This window comes from Lygodium microphyllum, chromosome 15, assembly GCF_053477565.2.
Source record: "Lygodium microphyllum isolate KBCC chromosome 15, Lygodium_microphyllum_v1.1.10, whole genome shotgun sequence".
Classification (NCBI taxonomy): Eukaryota; Viridiplantae; Streptophyta; class Polypodiopsida; order Schizaeales; family Lygodiaceae; genus Lygodium; species Lygodium microphyllum.
In genome coordinates this window covers 37878759-37903228 of record NC_141149.1, presented here as the reverse complement: position 1 = coordinate 37903228, position 24470 = coordinate 37878759, and positions in this window count along the sequence as shown.

Below are 24470 nucleotides of genomic sequence, written 5' to 3'. Positions count from 1 at the left end.
TTGCAGTGACCTGATCTATTTCATTAGGCCAAGAAAGCCAGTTAGTTTACAGTAAAATGTGCTATTTCTTTAGGCCAAGAGGGCCCTATGTCTGTTTGGTGAAGGTACGTTTAATGGTTTTTTTTTTTGTGATTGCATCATATAGGTTGATGAAGTCACTGGAGGGAGCCTTTGCTGCTATGCGGAGGAGCTTCCTATTTTAGATGGCAATCCTATTGACCTTGTTCTGCTGACCTACTAGGTAGCCATTCTAAGAGTTCCTATTAGTGTGAGGCAGTTAGAGAGGCCTACCCTTAAATATCAGGAGAAGAAAAAGTTCTGAACCTATCTAAAAATCTATATACAAAGGTGTGTAAAAAGGGGTTCTTACCCCTATAAATAGAAAAAGAAAGAAAATGAGATCCTTGAGCAGTTGCTCATTACCTTGCGAAGGATTGGTAGGTTCCTCGAGGAGGAGACAAGACCCGGGGCCGATGCCTTGTCTTCCTAGGGGTGGCAACTAGCTAAAAAGCAAAGAAAACTAAGGAAGATTGGAGTGAAAATAAAAGTCAGGATTAGAAAAGGATTAAGTGTCTCCTTGTGAGGGCTTGGTAGGTTCTTGGATACGGAGACAGATCCTGAGGCTGATGTCATGTTCTCATTGGGTCACTACGCTTAGCTCCCTCCTTTTTACACGCCCAAGTATGGAAAATAAAGGCCTAAAAGGACAATGTGATACAAGACAATATTTCTTGATCAGGTTATAGGAGTTCTCACCTAGTAGGAACTCCTAGTTGAGTTGTCCTTAGTTAGATAGGTAGTTGAGACCACCACTGAGGATGACCTCTTTAATAGTTCTTGTTAGCTTGGCCATGTTGGAGTAGTCGATTAGTGACTAGCTTTAGGAAATCTGTCAGAGTATGCTAGGCCTACTCCTTGTGGATTTCATGCCTTGGTTTTGTCAGGGGGTAGGGTGAGAGCAGTGATGTATTTTGTTGTGTATCTATTTTGTATCACCTTGATGCTCATTGTGGTTGTATGTGCAGATCTGTTCGTGGGATTCGACGGGCTGAGTCACCAGGTGGCATAGGCAATTGAGTCAATTTTAAGCAACAAGCAGCCATCAGGTCTCCAAAGTGCTTTAAAGACCCACCGAGCAATAGTTGTGGATTTTTCATAAATTTTTTGACTGTCGGATTAGATCGTGGGAGGTGCTAAGCAGTGGGGGACTTCGAGATAGACTGCCAGAAATTTCCAGACTTCGAATTGGATGCCAAACGTGGGAAATAGGCTAGAAAAGAGGGCCAAGACCAAAAGGCCAAGTCTAAAAATACTTAGAGGGATGAGAAAGGGTGTGACCCTTGGGGGCTCCCTTGGGGGCCCCAAAAATTTTACGAATGGGAGGGGAGGTTCGTTTTTTTCGGGTGAAGGAAAAAAAACCATGGCGACTACATGGTGACAATTTTTTTAGGCAAAGAGGGGGACTATAGGCCATCTCCCACCTTAATGCAACCATATAAACTGATCATACCAGTCTGATGCTTGATTTCTTTGCCCTACATCTCCACTCTCCCATCCTCCATGGAAAAATGAGGGGTGGGGGCTGAAGAACAACCCCCCCACACCAATTGCATCGATGATCTATATTCTTCCTTTGCCCTCCATCGCCACTTTTGCTCCTTCAATGGTTGCCTAGTTGCTAAGTTCCTGTTCTAGTCTTTCTCTCTCCTCCCTCTCTCTCCTCTCTATAAGCTATTCATGCACACTACCTTGAAGGAGGAATCGGGAAGGAGATTGAAGAAAATGATGATGGAGATTAATGGAGATGCTCAAGATTGATGTGCAATATGGAATTGAGAGCGAATGGAGGCTCCACCCACTGGTCATGCAGTCATTCAATGTGTCCCGAGTTTCGTAGAAACACGGTATGACTATTTTTTATGATAGAAATGATGTTCTTATTCAATGAGAAATTGTTTGAGTGCTGGTTGCATCATGTTTAATAGTTGTTTATTAGAAAATTCTGATTTCGTAATGATTTACATGCGCTATTTAAATCCCGCAACCCGAAATGCGGTTTTTAAGGGTAAAATGATAGTTTTGTCATTTCGAGTAGATGAAATGTGTTCTTATGAGGGAAAATAAAAAATAAAATTGAATTTCAGTATGTTGAAATGATTGGTATGAAAAAATTTAGAAAATAATAGTGATTATTGTCAAATAAATGCTAAAAATAAGGAAAAATAAGAAAAAAATAGAAATGCGTTTCAAAAAATTAAGGAAAAATATAATGAGTGTTTGTGAATGTATGATAGTGGAGAAGCATGAGGTTTAGCCTCATTTTTCCCTATCTCATTGTCAAAGTTTGTGATTTATGGCTTTTCATACATCAAAACATGACAAAATGAACCCCTATACCTATGCAACGGAATCAATACCTAAAAGTAGGGCGTGGGGTTTTTGAATGATGTGATTTGGGTGCTATTTATTGCTGATTTTGCTAATGCATATAATGATATGGGGTTTTTTGTATTTTAATAAAGAGGATAGTAGCATAAGCGTTGTCTCAGTGCTATCATTACATCGTCGCAACGAGTTAGTAAATGAGCATTGGAAAGCCTGATTGTGCATGTCACATTTCTGATTGAAAATTATGTTTGAGCACTTTAGGATCATCCACTTTTACATGTGCATATCAAGCATGGTATTAGAAGACAAAGAACTGGATGTGTAGCACTTGTTTTCCGTTATGATGACCTACGCTTGAGTGTGTGAGACGATCTAAGCTGTAGGCTAGTCGATTGTTTTCTTGGGGAATCTATAAGGGCACATGGTGTCTCCTAGGATACGTTCAAAATGAAAGAGTGGAGTTTGTATCATGTGTACTTTATGTTAGAGTGAGCCATCTTGGGGCCAATCCTCAAGGTGTAGGAGAGTTGGAGTGGGGCCATGGCAATGAGTCAATGGGGTGCCTCCTATGTATGTTCTTCATGGTATTTGTTACCGATCTATATATGATATTCCATTTGTTGTATTTTGGAAAAAGGGCCGTTGGACTATATATCAACTAAAAATGCATAATTAAGTCTATCTAGTATACATCAGTGTATTATAGACACTCCTTCCCCTAGAGGCCGTGTGGTGGGGTTGTCTGTTGTGTGCATGAGGTCTAGCTAGTCCCATAGCCACTACTAGCCCATTTTAGGTCCCATTAGTAGGACTAAGCTAGGAAGAGAGGAGGACAATGTGATAGAGAGCCTAGGCCACGACCGCCAATGTAAGAAAAGGGGTATAAGGGGATGATCGTCCAAAAGAGATTCAGGGTTTTGTATATAAAGTTCAAAAAGTGAATGAGAGCTCATTCTTGGTATGTGGCAAAAAGCTTCTTCTTATTATTATCTTTTCTTGTATCCTTGCTTGTGCTTGAGTGAGGGAGTGCGGGAGTGTGAGAGAGTGAGGGAGTGAGTGTGTGAGAGTGAGGGATCGAGGAGAAGAAGCTCCCAATCTCCTCTCTTCATCTTCTTCTATTTTGTTCTCTTCTCTTGTCTTGCACGACTATGGAGAATGGAGCTTGACGAAGAGGGATTGAGATTGCTTGAGCTTGCATCAAGGATCATGGAGCTATCGGCATGCAAGAGAGAGGAGGATATTTGATCAAGCATCAAGGATCGTGGAGCTATTGGCATGCAAGAGAGAGGAGGGTACTTGATTAAGCATCAAGGTAAGCTCACTACACCCCATGGGTAGGGATAGCGCATCGACTATGTGAGAGGTAGCCTTGGCTGCTCCACTTGAAGTGCTTGAGCAATAAGCAGTCTATAGGTCTTGGGGGTTGAGCTGGAGAGCTCCCTTCATTTTGTTTCCATTGCTAGGACCAATGGATTCGAGCCTTGAGAGCCGCATACTTGGAATCGAGCATGGAAGTAGGGTTTCATCCCTAAACCGGTGCTTGAGGGAGATAGGATATTTAGGAATTTTAATCTTCAAAACAAGTAAGTATTTTGGGTTTCTAATGTGTAGACGAGTAGGATAATTCAACCTAAGCATTGTCTTTTTATTTTTGTTTGCGTTAAGGTAGGATAGAACTAAAAGATAGTGAGAAAACAGTAGGGTTTGGCTGCTGTAAACAAGGCACAAACAGGAAAGAGCGGGAAAAAGATAGTCATTAGGCTTCCATGCCTAATGACTAAGGAGGATGAGTTGGGAGGTAGGGATAAGTAAGGCAGGACCCTAAAACACCAAGGATAGGAAAAAAGAACTCATTTTTGCACATTGAGAGTGAAAGAGAGAGCTTGAGAGAGAGAGAGAGAGAGTTGCAAGTAAGGAAGAGATCACGCCCATTGATTTTGGAGTTTTTAGACCACCCCAAGTAGATGCAAACTTTCCTTGTTGTGTATTTTCTTGATCCGGAAGGTCTTCTAGGTAGCTGCAAAACCAGTGTATGGAGAAATTGGCCAAGACACATCACAATGTGTCGTCGGGTTTGCACTTGGACCACTGTGTCCTGGTCTGACTCCCAGAGTCAGGCAATCAGATTATCCAACTGGGAAAATCGAACCATTTGACTCTAGGAGTGAGATCTCCACCCTGGGTCCAATGACCACCTATCCAATCGGACACGCTTTGACAGTCGGGACCAAGCCCTTTGGTCCAATCAGACCAACCATTCGATCAAACACCCACCCGTCCAATTGGATGATCTTCCCCAATCATACCATCCCACTGGTCCACTCGGGACCATCAATCAATCAGGGTTGGACACCCAATTTCCACTCAGACCAAACTCTGAGTTGGCTGGTTTGATTGGACCAGCCTGGTCCGATCAAACCATCCAATCGGATGTACCAGTCAAACCACCAAAATCGCATAGTCTGATTTTGGAAATATGACCAATTGGGCAGAAGACAAAAGAACTAGGAATAGGACCACCCTAGGTTAGGACCAATTGGGACACATTCCCAAACACCCCTAGAAACCCAAATGGCTTGCCAAAGCCAAATACTAGAGAAAACCGCAATGGTGCAGTCTAGAAGCAAACTCTAGTAGCCTACCAAGAGACCAACCTGACTTAGAGCCATACTAGGTCATGGACAAGTCAAAGGGGTAGCCGTACATGTATTATTGTTTTTCTTTGTTTGCGAGCCCCACAGTGATTTCTTTTACATAAGTGCACCAAAAGGACAAAAAGGCTAAATTTGCACCGTGCACAATAGAGCACTGTGGGAGCTTTCACTCAACCGCCAAGACCCACGGACCGCTTATTGTTCAAGCGTTCCAAGCGAGCTCTCATGGCTATCTCTCACCTAGCCGTCACGCCGTCGATCCTATGAATGCAGTGAACTTACCTTGATGCTCGATCGAGTGCCCTCCTCTCTCTCACACTTAGGTAGCTCCACGATTCTTGATGCTAGCTCAAGCATCCTCAAGCCTCCTCCTTCTCCAAGCCTCATCCTCCATAGCCGCGCGTGCAAGAGAAGAGAAGGAAGGAGAAGAGGAGGAGGGGGGGAAGAGATGGTGGAGAGCTTCACCCTCTTGATTCCTCACTCTCTCACGTGCTCACTCCCTCAATCTCTCACACTCCCTCTCTCAAGAGCACACACACAAGCAAGAAGAAGAAGAGGAGAAGAGAGGAAGGAGAAGACTAGTTTGCCACACCAAAGAATGAGCTCTTCATTCACTTTTCAACTTTTTATACAAAACCCTACTTCCCTTTTGGGCGGTCATTCCCTTTTTCCCTTTTTTACATGGCCGGTCATAGCCCAGGCCCTGTTTCCCATTGTTCTTTTCTCTTCCTTGCTTTCTTTTCACTACCCTTTTATCTTTACAAATAGCACGGGTGAGAGCCCGGCACTCTTTTACAAGATTTTAGAGTGCGCTTTTTATGCGCCTTTCCCTTTTTATGGTTGCCTTGGTCTTTGACGGTTGTCCTTGCGCTTTTTGGGCTTTTCTTCTTCTTTTCCTTCCGTTGGGCTACCTTCTTTTCGCCTTTGCCCTGCGTCTTCTCTGGCTTCTTTCACTCTTGTCGTGTTTGAGGTTAACATTGCCCCCCTCCTAGACGAGTGCCAGTCCCATGGCACTTACTGGCGGAGGGAACAAGTGGTGGTAGGCGTTGAGGACTTCGGGGTGACCGGGGCTTGGGGTTTGTAGTGGCGACTGGGTATGTGGGGGTTGGTTGGGGATGTCGCGTTGGTTGAGTTTGTCAGCTCGCTGGATGCCGGGTGGGCAATTAGCATGGGAGGTTGATGAAGAATACATGCCACTTGGATCGTGGTTGTCGATACCTGCAATTGAAAAACCTGTCAGGTGGTCTCTCCCTAGGGGGGTGCTAGTCTCTGTATTGTGCGCAAGACTTAGTTTGGGAGACATGTCGAACTCTGAGCAAGCTGAGAGTGTTGTCCTGCACTTGAGGACCCAAACTGTGAATTAGTTCTGTGTAGGTATTATAGGAGTGTCGTGCGTGTGCATACTTAATTATTACGTAGTTAGGAGACTGGGCGACGGGGACTGCGTGGAGCAGGAGGGTGGTAATGGGGAGATAAAGTACACCTCAGTTTTTTTTTTTGCCATGGTTACATGGGAGCAGCAATACAAGGGATAATGGGAGTTCTACCCCTCATCATCCGAATTATGGGGGAGTGTGGGTGGAGGCCGGGGGGCCTTGTTGAGGAACTTCCGGCTCAGCAAGTAGCCTTTAGTATGGAGGCGGGTTTTAAGGGTGGTGGTGGAGAGAAAGGGGTGATTGCACTGTGTGAACTTGCTGTCATTCATGTCCTCCAGCAGTGCAACACAAAAAGATGGCAAAATGGCAGCGCGCATCATGAAACGAGTCATGGTGGTGCTATCTATGGCGTTGGGATCAAAATAAAGGGGCGGAAGATGGCGCTCTTGGGGTGCAGGTTCCTGGTGTACTAGTATTCTAATTAATCTGAGGTAGTTACAGGTGGTGATGAAGGCTAGGTCAGGACAAGAAGAGAATTCAGTAAGGAATTTATTTATGGAGCTGTACAAATCGGGTAGGGTGAAGAGAAGGGCGCTCCTATGGAAAGTGGAGTTGACATTGTAAATAATGGGAAAGTCAAACCTGCCGTGGATGGACGGGTTATAATCCACTCCTACCCTTCGAGGAAATGGCATATGGGTGGGGTCGTTCCTTTCCGAAGGGAGGGTGTTGCAAAACGCCATCCACGCCTCCAGGTTGACGTAAAAAATGCGCTGCCTCCAGGTAGGTTGGGAACTATATCCTTCCACGGTGCGGGGTACCTGGAGGACTTTGTCCTGCCAAAATTCGCGGTCCTTGGTCCCCCAAGCAGTTGGGTGGGCCTCACGCTCTTCTAACCATCTAGCTTTGAGCCGGGCCCCCATGGCGATGACATCCTCCACCAACTGAATGGGCAGCACCCTATTTAGAGCGGTGGGCAACTCGAAGCGTAGGTCGAAGGGGACCCGGCTATACTCCTGCTGCTCCCAGATGATCATCTCAGCACGGTACTCAGCGGGTGAGTCTTGGGTGCGCAGCGGGAACGGGACGGGCTGTTTCAGGGTGGGTCTGGCCTTGAGTTTTCTTCTTGCCTTCTCCACTAGTTCCTTCCTTCGAGTGGTGTGGGCCGCTCTTCGTTCGGCGGGTGCGTCATGGGGTGGCACTTCGGTTTGTTGGGGTTGAGGGGGTGGCGGGGCATATTCCTCGTCCTGAGGCCCTAATTCAAGCTCGTGCGCACCCCCTTCCGCTTGCTCCTCCTCCTGTGTTTTTTCTCAGTGAACCCCAGATCATCCATTTCCTGTGTTGTGAGTCCTGCTTGTGCCAGACATTTCCTTTGTTCCTCCAGGCTCTGCGGAGGGCCTCCCAGTTGCAGTGGTACGTGCAGGCCTGCCGTAAGGGCCTTGCGCGCAGTGGTTAGCTTTTTCTGCAACTGATCATTGGTCTCTCCTGTTTCTGAGTGGGTGGTGTGGAGTAGCATGTTGATGAAAGTGTGCTGCTGAGCCATCATAGCAAGTTGAGCTGCCTCTGCTTGGTTTTCTGCCATCACTTTGTCACCCTCAGCCTTGGCCAGCCGGCGCGCTAGGTCTCGCACTCTCTGCTCGTTGTGAATTGCCCACTCCTTTGCCCGCTTCTCCATGTCCTCCAGGCTCTCTCCCTGTCGGAGGGTCATTGCCCTGAGCTGCTGGTGTTGGGCTTCGAGCTCCTAGTGCAAACGGGACTGCTCTTGTTGTTGTTCTGCAATCTGCTCGTTGAGTTGGTCCCGCGTCGCCTGTAGCCGGCGCACCTGTTCTGCCCGCAATTGATCCAGCTCTGCAACGTCTTCTCTGATTTTTTCGAGTTGGCTCTGTGCTTCCAAGTTAGTTGCAGATAGCTGGTCATTTCTGTGCTGAAGGTGGGCATTTGTCTCCCTTTCCCTGGTGAGACGCTCCATCAGAATTTTCCTTCGTCCTTCCCAAGTAGCATCGCGCTCCTTCAGGGCTTTCAGCTCCTCCATCTCCTTGGTGCTGGCTTCCTCCTTAAGCGCAGCAATTTCTTTTTGATATTCTGTTATTTGTCTTACTCTATCTAGTTGGAGGACCGCTTGCGATTCACGCTCCGCTGCCAGCTCTTCCACGGCCACCCGCCTTTCCTGCCTGGCTGTTTGCAACTGCGCGAGCAGCTCCTTTACATAGTCATCATAGTGGCCTGCTGGGGGTGGAGAGTGGGGCCTGATCGTAGTAGTGGCGGTCTCCTCTAACTTTTGTCTTTTCTCGTCTGGCTCCTGCTCTAGCTCGGTCGTCGCTGCCCTTTTGGCCCCTGAGATTGGGGTGGCCTTGGCTGCGTCCCTTGCCAATTCTCGTTCCACTAAGAATTGTAGCCAGGTAACTATATTGCTTTCATCTACCTTTGCGGTGTGGACCAGGGTGGCCGTGTCAGGGGGCGTCACCTTAAGAGGGGTGGCTTGTGCGGCTGGTGCGGGAGAAGGGGAGGCGGGTCTGATCGATTCTTTTCCCTTCCCTTCTGTAGGAGGCGGCGACACGGGTTCCGATGCACCAATGCTGGGGCCGGGCGCTTCAGACTCGGATTGGTATGCCCTGCCCGCTCCCTCTATTTCTTTCCTACGCTGTTCCTCGATGGAGCGACGCGTTGCCAGCTCCAATTCTTCTTCTTCTCTCCTCCTCAGCTCTTCCTCAGCTCTTTTTCTTCTTTTCTCTTCTTCTCTCACCGACTCTCTTCGGGCCCATTCGAGCTCCTCCTGCTCTTTCCTCCTTCGCTCCTCCTCTCTCTTTCCATGCAGGGCTTTGGTTCGTTGCTCCGCTTCCCTTTCTGGTGCCGCCTGGCGCTCTTCCTCCTTGTCGGTGTCCGTCTCTGTTTCATCCGACTGTTCGTCCGGCCGGGGCTGGGACTGCGACGGCGATTCGCCTCCTTTTCCGCCGCCTCCCTGTTTGTCCTCTTCAGCACGTCCCTGCCCTATTGCCTCGTGGAGGATTGCAGTGAGGACACCTCCAAACCCTACGGTGGAGGCCTTGGAGGACGAGGCCTTGTGGGTCGATCGAGGCGAGAGGGATTCTCCTGCCCCGGCCCTTCCTGCCATTGCTAGGGCCTTTGCTGAGGCCTCGATCGTCCTTCTCACGAAGCCATTGAGGTTTACCTCATCTAGTGCCTGAGCCGCGATGCTTTCGAGTAAAGGTACATTTATCTTGGACATGATGCTATTATACCGTTGACTCGAAAATAGGGCATGCATCATTTTCGCCTGCAGCTGGATCTCTGGATCAGGGATGTCTGCCAAGTTGACTCCGTCGTTGGTGTGGACTTTCACCTTGTCCATTCCCAACATGGCATAGACGTCCCTTTTCGGCTTCTTCTCCACCTTGTTTGGAAGTTCCAGAGCTCGTTCTACCAGTTCCGGGGTTAGCTCAACCTGCACCTGTTTGCTGGCTCCTGCATCCCGTACTGTGATGGTGCCTCTATTTTTGTTGAAGGTGCGTAGGAACTCTGCACATAGGGCATAGTCTATTCTCCGGCCTACTGCTTCCAGGTACCGTTGCAAGTGGCATTGCTCCATGATTCGTCGCACTGCTGGCTCCTCAATAACTACATCCTCCAAATTGAATATATGGCGGAACTTCAGCTGATTGAATGCTCTGGTTTCCACCGTGAGGCCGTACCGCGCTTGTTCCTCCTCCGAAAAAGGGAGTTTGCCCACCTTGTCTTGGCCTGCCATGGTCACTACCTGTACATCCAGTCAACTCGCTCGTTAGTATTTTGGCAACCAATTTGTGGGACAACCATAACAGATTTCATCATTTATAATAAAAAATTATTATTATTTTTTCAACTTCTATCACCTGTTCCTGCATGGCATTTTAATTTGGAGCTTTTTCATGCGTGGTTCACTTTTTTAACTTTCATGCTTGGTTTGCTTTTTAGATTTATTGCCCCACTTTTTAGATTTACTGATTTACTGCCCCACTATTTATACTGATTTACTGCCCCACTATTTCCTGCCCTTTCCCTGGAGGAAAATAAAAATCCGTCCTAGGATTGGGGTGTGGGCTGCAGGTGGTCAGGTTGTTTTAAGGAGGAGCCAATCGTAGAAGTTGGGGTTATATTCGAGGTGTGCAGTGTGGTCCAGGTCACAGGGTCGGATGCCTACGTGGGTGATGTATGTGAGGACATCGGTAAGGAAATCTCCGGAGTTGGTCCGACTTGCGATGTGGAGCTCTTCCTCGGTCAGGATACGATCGAGATAGGGGTGTCCTAAGATATGATCGTCCATGGTTCGACCTCGAAGCATGGTTAACACTCGATACGAGGTGGGCGCGACGTATGTGGGATCATACTCGGCCGTCTTGATGGCTCGGCGTTGTTCGGCGTTGGTCATTGTGCGGCATCCTTCTGTTGCCCACTTTAATCGAAGAGTGTACCATTGCTTTAAGAAGGGAGATTCGGTGTCCGCGAGGTGGGACAACCTTGCTATTTCTTGGTTGGTGAGGCTGGACACCGTGCGCGGGTCAAACGATGGGATGAGGCGTTGCCTAATGGCTTGCTCTTCGGAGACCTCACGAGCGAGTAGCTCAGCGGCAGAGCGTGAAGCTTGTGCGAAGGCGAATTCAAAAGTCTCCCAAGAGCAAGGCATAGTGCGTACGTCCGTTGCAAGGGGTTCTGCTAACAGGCCCAAGTCTAGGCGGTCATAGCTAAGGGCCAGTGCCACAAAAGTGGCGTCAAGTTGTTTGATGCAGTCCACAATGTCAATCCCTGTGTCCTCGGCAAGGTCCGTGGTTAGCGTTAGGAATGACTTCCGTTCATAGGGAGGCTTAAGGCCGTCGGGTGGTTGAGGTTTGTTGGGGCTAGAAATTCGGTCGGCACAGGGCTGCCGGTGGGGGCTTGCTTGAGTCAGCGGCTCAGCCAACGGTTGAAGGGACAGGTCGAGGTTGGTCTGAGGGACCGTGCTCGGGCGGTCGGCAGGGCTGCTGGGTTGCGGGCCAGGGTGGTTGGGTGAGACCGCCGGCAGTAGTGGCCTGTGCTTGGGCCGTTGGGCGTGTATGACGCCTGTGGAATGACTATCAAGGGAGTCGGATGACTGGGATGGATTGTGCGGTTCGTGGTCTTGAAGTGTCCGAGGACCGGACGTTGCGATTGACGTAGGAGCAGGACCTGTGTCAGTGGGGACCTTGGCGATCCATAGCAAGGCATTCCCTTCATAGTAGCCTTGGGCATGCAGCAGGGTTTTAGGGACCCATATTTTCTTGACCACGCGGCGCTTGTGATGATGGCATCCTGGTCTTCGAGGTTTAGGTTTGTATGTGTTTCGCGGATCCGCACGTCTAGTTGTAGACTGATCCCACGGCTTTTTTGGCACCCAGTGCAAGTGAGTCTGTTGGGGTTTTGCCTTAGGTCTGGCGGGTTGCGGTGCATGGGGATTTGGGGGTAGTAGATATGTATGGCCTTCTTTCTTGGTCCTTTGTGCAACTATTTCTAATGGTGGTTCGTTGAGCATGGTTGGGGTTACGAGGCGCTGGTTGGAGGTCGTGGTGATTGTCACATTTCCGATTGTTAGGTGGATGCGTTGTAACGCATAATCAACATTGCAGCGGGTCTGCTTTTTAAAAGTTCGCCCGAGCAGTGACTCTGCGCCTGCCTCCCTGGCATCGGGTAGGACATAGAACAACATGGGGATAGTTTCAGTCTCGATAGAAACTGCAACCCTGCACGTGCCAAGGAGAGGGTAGGATTGGGCCCAAATGGGTTCAATCTGGCTGCTGTGGGGTGAAGTGTTGGAGTGCCCAGTTGGGTCCAATGCTCGTGTGCTAAGATGTTAAAATCCGCCCCCTCGTCGATCAGGGCATTGATGGAGCACGTTTGCTTGGGCGTGATCGTGATGCGGAGGTAGGCGGGTTCGACAAGCTCATCCTCATCTTCTTCGATTTCTGTAAGTGTGGCTACTCGTATTTTAACAAGCGGTTCCACCATTGGTTGTTCATGCAGTGGGTGCGAGGGCGGATAATACTTTTTGATTCGACTGCCATTAAAGAAGCCGATGCCCTCTCCATCCAGGGTTTCCAGCTCGACATTACCAGTACGACTGATTGCGCGGACCTTAAAGGGCCCAAGACCTCTGAATTTCATCTTCTGTTTGTGTCCTTTAACTAAATAGAGGAGTACTAGGTCGCCCTGCTCAAACTCTCGTTGCTTGACGTGCCTGTCAAACCAGATTTTGCATCTAGCTTTCTCACAAATAAGCGCATGGGTGGCTAGCAGACGTACCTCCGACAGGCGTTCTAGCTCGACTAAGCGTTGCGTCCATGCCTCCCTCCCCTCCCATCATTCTTGTAGTGCTATCCGCAGGCTGGGGACAAAGAATTCTAAGGGGAGAATAGCTTCGGTCCCATAGGTTAGCCTGAAAGGCGTTTGCCCGACAGCCGTTTTATAAGCTGTTCGGTAGGCCCACAGGGCCGCCATCAACTTGTTATCCCAGTCACTTCGTGAGGTTGAGACAACTTTGGTCAGGACGGTGATGAGAATTTTGTTGGTTGACTCAGCCTGGCCGTTAGCCTGAGGGTAGTATGGTGAGGATTTGCGATGGATGATGAGGAATGTGGATAGGAGATGGGCTATCACTTCGTTGATGAAGTACGTTCCCTGATCGCTGACCAATTCGATGGGGCACCCAAAACGTGAGATCACTTGTTCCCATAAAAACTTGGCAGTTGTCCTAGCGTCGTTTTTCCGCGTGGCTCTCGCCTCCGCCCATTTGGTGAGGTAGGCAGTGGCTACCACTATATATCTAGCCTGTGAATATTGTGCCGCAGGGCTGATGGGTCCTATGAAGTCAATACCCCACTTTTCGAAAGGTTGGCGAGCGATGACCGGGGTTAACTCCATCTGATCTTTACAGATTGGGATCCTCGTTCGTTGGCACGCATCGCAGTGTTTGACAAATTGTGAGGCGTCCGAAAGAGCGTGGACCACCATAGTTGGGACTGCAACACCTTCCGAGCTGTTGTATCCCCGCTAAAGTGTCCTCCTGCAATGCCGCTGTGCGCCTCTGAGAGCACATCGTGCATCTCATGCTCACATACACACCTACGTAGCAGACCATCTTGCCCCAGCCTATAGAGCTGGCCTGCAATCAACTGATAAGGCTGGATCTTCAGGATTAATCGCCTGAGTCGTGCCCGTTCCATTGGTCGTTTGGGCAGCCCATGCTCGAGTACTTGGACTATGTCGTCCGCCCAATATGGTGTCAGGTCGGCCCTGAATAGGTCTTTTTCGCTGGACATGCGGAATAAGTGGCTGTCTGGTAAATCGTCCACTATGCCTTGTCCAGCAGCTTCTCCTGTGGGTATTCGGGACAAATGGTCAGCCATATAGTGTTGTTTTCCCTTCCGTACTACCACTGAGAAGTCGAACTCTAGGAGCAGGAGAAGCCGTCGTGCTATACGCCCGGTAGCGCAAGGTTTGTTGACTAGGTAGAGCAGGGCTTGATGGTCGACAAAGAAGGTGAAGGGGGTGGCAAGCAGGTAATGCCAGAACTTCTTTACGGCGAACACCATAGCTAGTCCTTCTCTTTCCGTTGTTGAATAGTTCATCTCTGTTTCAGTAAGCTGCCTACTTGCAAAACTTACTGGGTAATCTAAGTTATGCTCGCCTGGTTGGCACAGGACAGCCCCCACGGCGAACTTAGAAGCGTCGATGTGTACGTGGAATGGCATGGTCCAATCTGGGGGTCGTAGGATAGGTGCTGTCATTAGGGCTTTTTTCAGTTCCTCGTAGGCTTGCTGGCAGGCCTCAGTCCACTCGAAGGCAACTAGCAGTTTGTACAATGGCCTAGCGATGAGCGCGTAGTTTAGTACAAACCGCCTGTAGTATCCTGTGTGACCTAAGAAGCATTGAACCCCCCTATAATTGCTTGGGGGTGGGAGGTCCACGATAACCTTGACCTTTGAGAAGTCCGTGGCAATGCCGTTCTTGGACACCACGTGTCCCAGGATGCAACCGTGCTTTACCCAAAATTGACATTTCAGGGGGTTGAGGGAGAGACGGTATAAACGGCACCGTTCAAAGACCGCGCGGAGTTTTTCGAGATGCTGGTTCCAAGCTGAATGGACACACAGGTCATCGATGAAGACCTCCAACTCCTTGCGAAGCATATCCTTGAATATGGTGCACATGAGGCGCTGAAAGGTGGCGGGGGCATTGGCTAGCCCGAATGGCATGACTACATAGGCGAAGACGCCCCACTCAGTGGCGAAGGCGGTCTTGTGCCTATCTGCAGGGTGCACTTGCACCTGATTGTATCCCGAAAAGCCATCCAGGAAACTGTAGGCTTCCTCACCTGCCACCCTCTCCAACATGTGCTCAGTGTATGGTAAGGGGTAGTTGTCTCTCTTTGTCGCTGCGTTTACTTTCTTATAATTGATGCACACTCGTATCTTGCCGTTTTTCTTCATCACAATGACTATGGGTGATACCCAGTCCGTGTGCTCAATTTCGTAAATGAACCCAGCTCGCATTAACTTGTCAATTTCCTCCTTGACAGCATGGGCGTGCTTGGGATTCATGGGATATGGTCGCTGCTTGACCGGCATTGCATCCGTCGTCATGGGTATGTTGTGAGTCACAACACTCGGGTCCACCCCTCGTAGCTCGTCTAGGGACCAAGCAAACACATCCCGATACTCCCGCAAAAGAGTGATGAGGTTGGATTCCTCCTCCGTGGTCAGGTCCTCGGCAATGAACACCGGTCGGGGTGTTTCCCGTTCCAGGGCAAGGTTTATCTCCTTGACCTTGGCTGGCCCTTCGATGGGTTCGCGGATTTGCCCTTGGCGTTTGGCGCTTAGCAGAACCACCACCCTATCCCCTTTTTTGAATTTCAAAAAGCACTTAGGGAGGTCCCTCGGCTTTCGTTGTTCTTCCGATCGCAAGCCGTTGGAGCGCTCTGTTTTATTCTGTCGGAGTCGTCGGCGCCTCAGGTGGATGGGCAGATCTCCCTTGGTGCGTCTGGCCGTGGGTGGCCTGGGGATTTCCGGGTCGTCCTCCGAAGTAACTTCAGATTCAGAGTCGAATTCCTCATTTTCACTAGGGGAGGTGGTCTCTCCTGGCGGCCTCAGTTCGGAGGGCGACTCGGTTCTAAGCAGGGTTGCCACTCTTGGTTGGGTCAGGCCGGCCTGCTTAAAATCCACAGCCCCCATTTGTTCCAACCACGCACGATCGCATTTCGCACACATGACCCCTTGGTCCGTCCAAATGGCCGGCCTCGGCTGTGGTTTTGCATCCGCTCGGATTTGTTCAATCTCTCGCCCTTCGGTATCATATTCTACCGTGTCCATCTCACCCTCACTTTCTTCATCGAAGGGTTGGCAATCTTCGTATTCGTAGCTGGAATCCGCCTCGCTGGACTGCGCATCAGTCTCCAGGGCCTGTTTTGCCTCATTTTGTTGGTCGGAGACCAATGCCCAGTTGTATCTGAGATTTAGTTCGTGCACTCTGGTCCACTTCCATTCGGGTTGTTCCAAGAGGTCTTGGAGCGGCTTGAGATTGGCGGCTACGTTGAGCTCCAGTCGGTTCGTTAGGTGTCCCAGTATCCCTTGAAGTTGTCTCCTATTGGTTGGCACTTGGAAGGCGACAGGTTTAGGTCCGTCATGGAGGCTTGCTGCCATCATGTAGACAGGCGCGGGCTGTGTTTCTCTTGGCTTGCCAACTGTTTGGACAGCCTGCTCGTACGCTTCTTGATCTGAGAATGGCAAATCGAGCGTAGCGAGAACGTGCATCCAATCCCGCTCGTCCTCCGGGCAAGGGATATACCTCGTCAAGGACCCGCGGGATTCCTTGTTCTGGTCGGTTCCTTTGAGTAGAGTGGAGATGGTATCTAGGTCGACTGGTGAGGTCTTCCAAGTGTCCATCTCTATTCTCACAGCGTCAGCTCGGTTGCCCAAGAAGATCAGGTTGTTACCCCAGTCTTCGATAACTCTGGCATTGCGCATCCAGGGTCGACCCAATAAGATGTCATAGTCTACTCCCTTCATGACGATGAAGTCGACAGAGAACTGAATTCCTGCAATCTTCACTAGCCAATTCTTCAAGACCCCGAATGGTCTCACTCGCATGGCATTTGCTAGTGTGACGTTAAACCGGGCAGTTTCGACGGGTGGGTTTCCCCACTTCTGTAGCACTGCATGGTTGAGCACACTGACCCCTGCGCCTGTGTCCACGATCCCCCTTCTCGTTGTGTCCCCTAGGGCTAGGATTGGCAGGACTGCGTACATTTCTGAGCCCTCCCAGAAGGCGTTGATGTGCAAGGACTTAGGGCTTGAGTGTAGCGTCAAGCTTGGCAAATGCGTTTCTGCATCCTGGTCTTGAGCATTTCCTGGTGCTTGCTCGTGCGGTCTGTCGATCCACCGCTTGAGATCCTGCCACAGGGTTGAGTGCTGCCTGAGCAGCTCTCCCAGCGCAACCGTTACAGGGGTGGTTACTAATGTGGTTAGGAGATTGCTAACCCCCTGTCCTGGTCTATGTTCAGACTGTCCGGGGCAACGGCCAGGGCTGTCCTATGGTTCTGTTACGTCTAGGCCTGGCCTTGCCCTTGTCGGTACTGCTTGTGGCGTAGCCGCCTCGGCAGACTTAGGGTGGGGTAGCGATGATGGTGCACTCATGCTGGAGAGGTCCTCAATCTCATCCTCCGTGATAGGCTCGACGTCCTTGAGGTACTGTTGAGCCTCCCTCACCCATTCCTTTACCTTTTCTATGGCTTCCAATTGCCGCCTGGGGTGTGGGTATTCCCCCACCTTAGCACTCTCCGGTTGCGCAGTTCTAGGGGCTGAAGTTTCTGCCTCTGCGTCTGAAACCTTCTTGCCGGGGGGCAAGGTCGTGATGCTGTCAGTTTTTAGTGCGACCTTAGCCTCTGACCTCTTCTTTTTCCGCCTACGGCTTTTCTTTCCTATAGAGACAGCGTCGAGATTGCTAGGTCCTGGCAGAGAGACGCCAGCCTGCCTCGTTTGTGCTCGGGTCATCACTCGTAGAGGGATAGGTGTGGCCTCCCCATCGGGGTTTTCAACCCCAAACAGTCCCAGAGGGACGGACGGCAAATTGGCCGTCCCAGAAGGCAGCTTCCGCTTTGGGCAATCCATAAAAAGATGAGTGATTCCGCACTCCGCACACCTTTGGTCGGCTTTGTCCCTATTTTCCTGCTCTCTTTCTGGGCACCTTGACGAGACGTGGCCGGGATGCCCACATGTCCAACAAGTGACTGGATCCGGTGGCTGCCCTCCCAGGCCTCTACCCCGTCCTCGTCCTAGTGCCATCACCGGTACTGGTCGATAATTCATGAGGATTGCATTGCCCTCGTCGTCGTGCGAGACGTACGGGTACATGTAGGTTTCTTCGTCACTGGGCTTCTCTACGTAATGCACAGGAGCATCACTCGCCGGGTGGGTCACATAGGGACTAGGCGGCCTAGGGATACCGGTAGGGTTGATGTCCAGCCTAGGGACCGCTGGCTTCGCATCGTTAGGTGCTGGTAGGGCAAGAGGAGCTCCCTTTCCATAGAATGGCTGTGGCCTGTTAGCCGGATAGAGCTGGCCGTAGGGCTGCGTGTACGGCAGTCGTCGTGGTAATCTGCAGTGTGCGGCATCATGGCCGAACCTTCCGCAGTTGGTGCAGGGTCTCGACCTAGGGTCCTGACATTCTGCTGGCAGGTGGTTTCCTCCGCAGTACACGCACTGGGTATGCTGACGCGCAGGTCGCCTTAACATGTCCTGTATTTTGGCCAGTTCTGTCTTCACCTCGGCCAAGCCATGGTCTGCCTCGGTGGACTTCCCTTTATCGTGGGATGACGTGTTGGGTCGTTCGCTAGAGGTTGGAGTTCGTTCTAAACTCCGTGGGTTGAGTTCTTCCGGGTTCGAGCTCCTGGAGCTCCGCTCCCTCAGCTGGTCATCGACCCTAATGGCCTCCTCGAAAACTCTAGCCACCACGTCCCTTTGCAAGCTCGAGTTGCCCGCTAGTGCTTTGTACAATTCTTCATCCCGAATCCCGCTGATGAACACGGTTGACACCGCCCTGTCGGTCGGTCTTTCGCCCAAGGGGATTCTCTTAAGGAGGCTTTTAACGTGGATGACGTAGTCGCGGATGCCCTCCTTCTCCTTCTGTTTGACGTTCATCAGGTGCACTAGCAGGTTGTCAGAGTATCCGGGTTCAGCAAATCTCTTAACGAAGAGATCCTTGAGGTTATTGAAATTGGCCCGTTCCACATTATCTAGACTTGTATACCACGTCCTACCCTTATTGCTTAAGCAAAGTCCGAATGTTTGCGAACACTGGGTTTGGTCATTGAGGCCATTGGCTTTGCAGACCTGCTCGAACTGCTCGACAAAGCTGTACGGGTCGTCCGGTGGTTGGTACTTGTCGAGTTGCTTAGCGACAATAGGTATTTTGGCCTGGCTCTTTGAGCCCTGGGTTGCCCCTAGTCCTGCAAGTAGCGAGGTTGCTAGCGCAGTGGCATTTTGCTCCGCCGCGGTGTTATCGAACAGCCGTTTCATGAGGAGCTCGCCTAGCGTCAGGTCTCCCTCGAGTGCTCTCTCCTGGTCTGTTCGGTTTCAGCCAGCCAAGTTCAGTACTCGTTGCACCTCATGCAGCTCCATGCTTTGCCTTAGGCTCCTGGCTTGTTGGTCCCTATTATAGTCTGCTATGCCCTGCAATGCCTTGCGGGCTAGCCTCCTCTCTTCCTCTAGGTCTGCAATAATTGCCTCCGCTGTCCTGCCATGGTGTTCGTACTGGGCGTGCGCATCGTAACTGCTCACCATTTGCTGTATGGCTTTCGGAAACGTGCTAACATCTAGCTCCCCTGCAAACCGATGATCTGGAACTCCCTCTGTCATGGTGAAATCCTCACGCCTGGTTGTCCGTCCACTCCTTGTCGTTGTTGCTCCTCGCTTGATCCTACCCTGCGCTCTGTGCGTCTGTCGTAGGGCCACTTGTAATTGTGTTATCCTTGTGCACTCGTGCTCAAACATGCTTTCGACTTTCCTAAGTGTTCTTCAAGTGCGGAAATTCGATCAAGTGCTGTGAGTGCTCTCCCTGTGTCTTGCCCACTCCTGTTCGTTTTGGGCCTAACAGGCTTTACTACTCTCTTCCTGGCCGCCTCATGGGTCGCAGGGCCCCATGCTGCTTCCTGTTGCGCACGTGGGAGGGGGACCACCGGGGGAGTGCCCTAGTGTGCTCCTAAATGGGTCAGGTTTTGTTCTAGGTTGACTCTGGGAATCGGACGTCCGATTTACCAGTGGTCCGATTTACCAGTGGTCCGATTGTGGAGATCGGACCAGGTATGTCGGGGCGAAGTGGGGGTCTTAGGGTGCGCGTGTCCGATTCTCAAGAATCGGACGGGCGGGTGTGTGAGGAATCGGTCCGATTCTAGGCGGTCCGATTCTAGGCCTGTAGAACTCCGTCCGATCGGACCGGTGGGTCCGAGTCGGGGCGTCCGAGTGGTCCGAGCGGTTGGGTCGGACGAGTTGGTCCGAGCGTCCGATTTTAACAAAAGGGACTGGTCGGTCCGAGTGCCACGTGGCACGTCCGATCGGACGATTGTCCGAGTGTCCGATTCTGGGAATCGGACACTGGGTTGGCCGTCCGATTCCGCCGGTCCGATGGGTCGCGCACACCGACTTGCTTGATTTTCACTAGGTGTATTATCCTATTGGTCGTGCGATTACCCCTCGACAGAGTTGGAGTGGGGTGGACAAGATCGATTACCTGAAGTCGCTGAATGCAATGTCCTCCTAGCTCCAGACGATCGGACAGCTGCCCAGCTCGCTCACTCTCTCCCTCTCTGTCTCTTTCGCTCTCTGTTGGTTGAAAATGGGGTCCTCCTGCCCCCCCCCAGAGTTTTATATTCTGCTAGTTCTGCCCTACACCCTCCAGGTTCTGTCCCTGGTGTTCCTTATGCCGTTACCTTGCATCTACTCCATTTTTTCCCTTTGTTCCTGTGATCCCTCCCTTGTTTCACAGCAGCAGCCCTCTGCCTCTTCGTGTGTGATTTCCTACTACTAATCTATCCTAAACACATCCTGAATCGAAAACAAAAAACTGAACCAATTTCTCCATGTTGTCCAGTCATTATTAACCAGATTGTTCAAAAACACTTACCTGTTCTGAAGATCAAAACACCAAACTTCCTACCTATCTCAAGCTCCGTTTCAGGGTGAATGCCCTACTTCAGTGCTCGATATGGGGCGCGCGAGTGCTCGAGCTTGAATCCGTGGTCCCGGCAACGGAACCAAAATGTGGGAGCTTTCACTCAACCGCCAAGACCCACGAACCGCTTATTGTTCCGCTTATTGTTCAAGCGTTCCAAGCTAGCTCTCATGGCTATCTCTCACCTAGCTGTCACGCCGTCGATCCTATGAATGCAGTGAACTTACCTTGATGCTCGATCGAGTGCCCTCCTCTCTCTCACACTTAGGTAGCTCCACGATTCTTGATGCTAGCTCAAGCATCCTCAAGCCTCCTCCTTCTCCAAGCCTCATCCTCCATAGCCGCGCGTGCAAGAGAAGAGAAGGAAGGAGAAGAGGAGGAGGGGGGGAAGAGATGGTGGAGAGCTTCACCCTCTTGATTCCTCACTCTCTCACGTGCTCACTCCCTCAATCTCTCACACTCCCTCTCTCAAGAGCACACACACAAGCAAGAAGAAGAAGAGGAGAAGAGAGGAAGGAGAAGACTAGTTTGCCACACCAAAGAATGAGCTCTTCATTAACTTTTCAACTTTTTATACAAAACCCTACTTCCCTTTTGGGCGGTCATTCCCTTTTTCCCTTTTTTACATGGCCGGTCATAGCCCAGGCCCTGTTTCCCATTGTTCTTTTCTCTTCCTTGCTTTCTTTTCACTACCCTTTTATCTTTACAAATAGCACGGGTGAGAGCCCGGCACTCTTTTACAAGATTTTAGAGTGCGCTTTTTATGCGCCTTTCCCTTTTTATGGTTGCCTTGGTCTTTGACGGTTGTCCTTGTGCTTTTTGGGCTTTTCTCCTTCTTTTCCTTCCTTCCGTCGGGCTACCTTCTTTTCGCCTTTGCCCTGCGTCTTCTCTGCCTTCTTTCACTCTTGTCGTGTTTGAGGTTAACAAGCACCCAACACTAAGTATATACATGTTGAGGATTATTTTCAATAACAAGGAACACACTCAGTCATAATAACTCGAAGGAACCCACCAATAGGAGGAGACCCCAAAACAGAGTTAGGTGTCTCAGAGCCCCATTAATAGAACCCTCAAAGATAGTGACAAGACCAAAAAGAACATCAAGATTGAGGGCAAAGTGCTACCAGAGCTGCTCAGATTGATTGACAACCTCGTGGAGCAGGAAGAAGCAGGAATGATGTCAGGAGAAAATGCAGACCAAGGAGACCATTAGCTAGACTTGGGTGAGTTCCCAGTCGCAGTCGAAGACATGGTCAATGAATACAACTTGCTGACCAAAATAGTAATCCACGGTAGGCTAGTAGAGAAGATAGTGGCAAGCTTAGAGGACGAGAGGAAAGTAGTTAGAAAAGCGCTATAGGGCATAGCGGCCTACAACCACGAGCAAAGAGCTAGGAAGCTATAGCAGGACATAGATGTGCACGAAGTGCAACACGTGCTATCCTTAGCCAACAGAAGCAAGGCATGACCAAACGTGGAGAGAGAGAGAGAGTGTGTGTGCTAGATGCAAACCTCATGCTGTGCAAGCTTGTGACCAAGCGGCTCATGGACAACATAGTTGCTGAACAGAGTGCAACACCACTAGCGACCTCTCTACTCTCAGCCCTAGGAATTACTTAGGGGACAAAGAGCCAATCAAAAATCCCTGCAATAGCTAAGCAGCTGGACAAGTACCAACCTAGTGGCAACCCATACAATTTTTTAATGCAGTTTGAGCAAGTTTGTGAGGCCAACAGTCTCACAGACGTTGCACAACACTCCTAGGAATTTGGGCTCTACTTAGGCGATAAAGGTAGGACATGGTACACCAGCTTAGAAGTGGCGAAGCGGGCAAAATTTGTCAGACTAAAAGATCTCTTCATTAAGAAATTCTCGAAAGCGAGATACTTTGATAACATCATAGTCCTCGACTGATGAACGTCAATAAAAAGGACAAGGATGACATAAGAGACTACGTCACTCATGTGTGCAAGCTCTTCAAGAGAATCCCCATGAATGAGCGACCCAATGAGCAATTAGGGTCTTTGATGAGCAATTAGGGTGGATGACCAGCTGAGAGAGAGAACCTCTCAAAGTTCAAACTATGATAACTCTAGTCAGAGGACCTTAGAGAAGACCACAACCTCTAGTGAGGGGCCAACCCCTAGTATGCAGGATGAGGGGAAGAGTGTAGATCAAGGCCAAGAGCTAGCCGAGGTGAGAATGGAGCTAGCACAACTGCAAGAATTAGTGAGAAAAACCAATGCAACCGCATGTCCAATGTGTGCATTGTGGTGGCAACCACCTTCCCATTGAGTGCCAGGATCTTAGATCCAGTGCTTCTGCGAATTGTGGTAGGTTTACCCATGATGCCATGCACTGTAGGTTTCCTAGGATATTCCCCTATGTTCAGCAGTACAATCTATTGTACCTAGGGAACAAGCAGCCAAATTTCTTTGGAAGAGGAGCCCAACTGGCACTCCCATCACCAAACGACACAAAACTAGTCATCCTTAGGATTGAGATCAACCTGACGGGCATACCCAAGCCACTAAGACCCTATGTGACCCATCGACCGTGCTCTAGTCCATTACGTGGAGGAGCCTAACAAAGAAAAAGCCTACGTAAACCCTTACATCTCATATGACAAAGATAGCAATCCAATCTTGATGGACTATCAACCAGTATGAGTGATGGTGTTAGGTAGAGGTAGGGAAAGAGGATTCGCAAGCTCGAGACCCAAGATCCAATCTCATGTTAGACTTGCAGTCACCCCCCAAGTCCATATCTCATCGCATTGTCTAGAGAGAACAAGCAATTAAGAAAAAATATGACTCAGATATGTCAACTGCGGCATCACTCATCTCTTTGCCAATTTTCCTAAACGGAAGCCATCCCCTAGCTTGGAAATCATTCCATCAATACTCTTGGGGCTATTCAAAGTCGAGACATTCAATAGTGAGGATACACCCCCTGTGCATGTCATGACCAGAGCACAGATGGAGTAGGTAGGCATATCACTACTAGGTCCCAACAATTTAGATGCAGCCTCAATAGGAAAGAAGAGACAAAAAAAAAGGAAAAAAAAATACTGATGCAAAGGTCATACTTAAAACTGAGGGTGCGACAACACTAGTGACCGGCAAGAAGGCCACAGATGTAGAGACAGAGACTACTGCTCCAAAGACGACAGAGAAAAGAAGTGCTAAGGCAGGGAAGTATCCTCATCCTAGGTGCCAACTCAAAGCAATAGCCAAAGCAAAAGAGTGGGTAAAGGAATCCCAAGAGCATCTCAAGGACGTTGAGACTATCCTAGAGTAGGAGATTAAGGATCTCTCTAGTAGTGTGAGCGTGCCAGTCTCACCTGCATGACCAAGGTTGAGAAATGCACCCATGCTAGAAGCGGCCTCTCCGAGGCTAAGTTTAGGTGCTATGGGCTAGCCAGTCACTCAAGACCAATGGCCAAGAGGCACAACACTAGGAGAGAGGTAAGCAATGAGCAACCTCCTCGCGACATTGGTAACCACCCTAGTGACTCTGAGTGTAGGAGACGTGCTCAAGCAGCACCCCACGCTATGGTAGGAGTTGAAACACTAGATGGAAGAATCGATGGATCATGCTGCAGGCTGACTTGCAAGATCACGATGAAGTCATGCAAATATCCACCTTGATGCTGCACTTAGTGCCGTCACTACACATCAATGCCTTTTGAGAAGACACTGAGACACGCACAGTCTTGCCTATCCTAGCCCTAGGAGATGTAACACGTAAGGGAATTGTAGATACTCGGGGGGGTCACTCATGAATATATGTATATATAACGTGATTTCAAAATAAGGGTTTTTTAAAACACCATTTTTAAAAT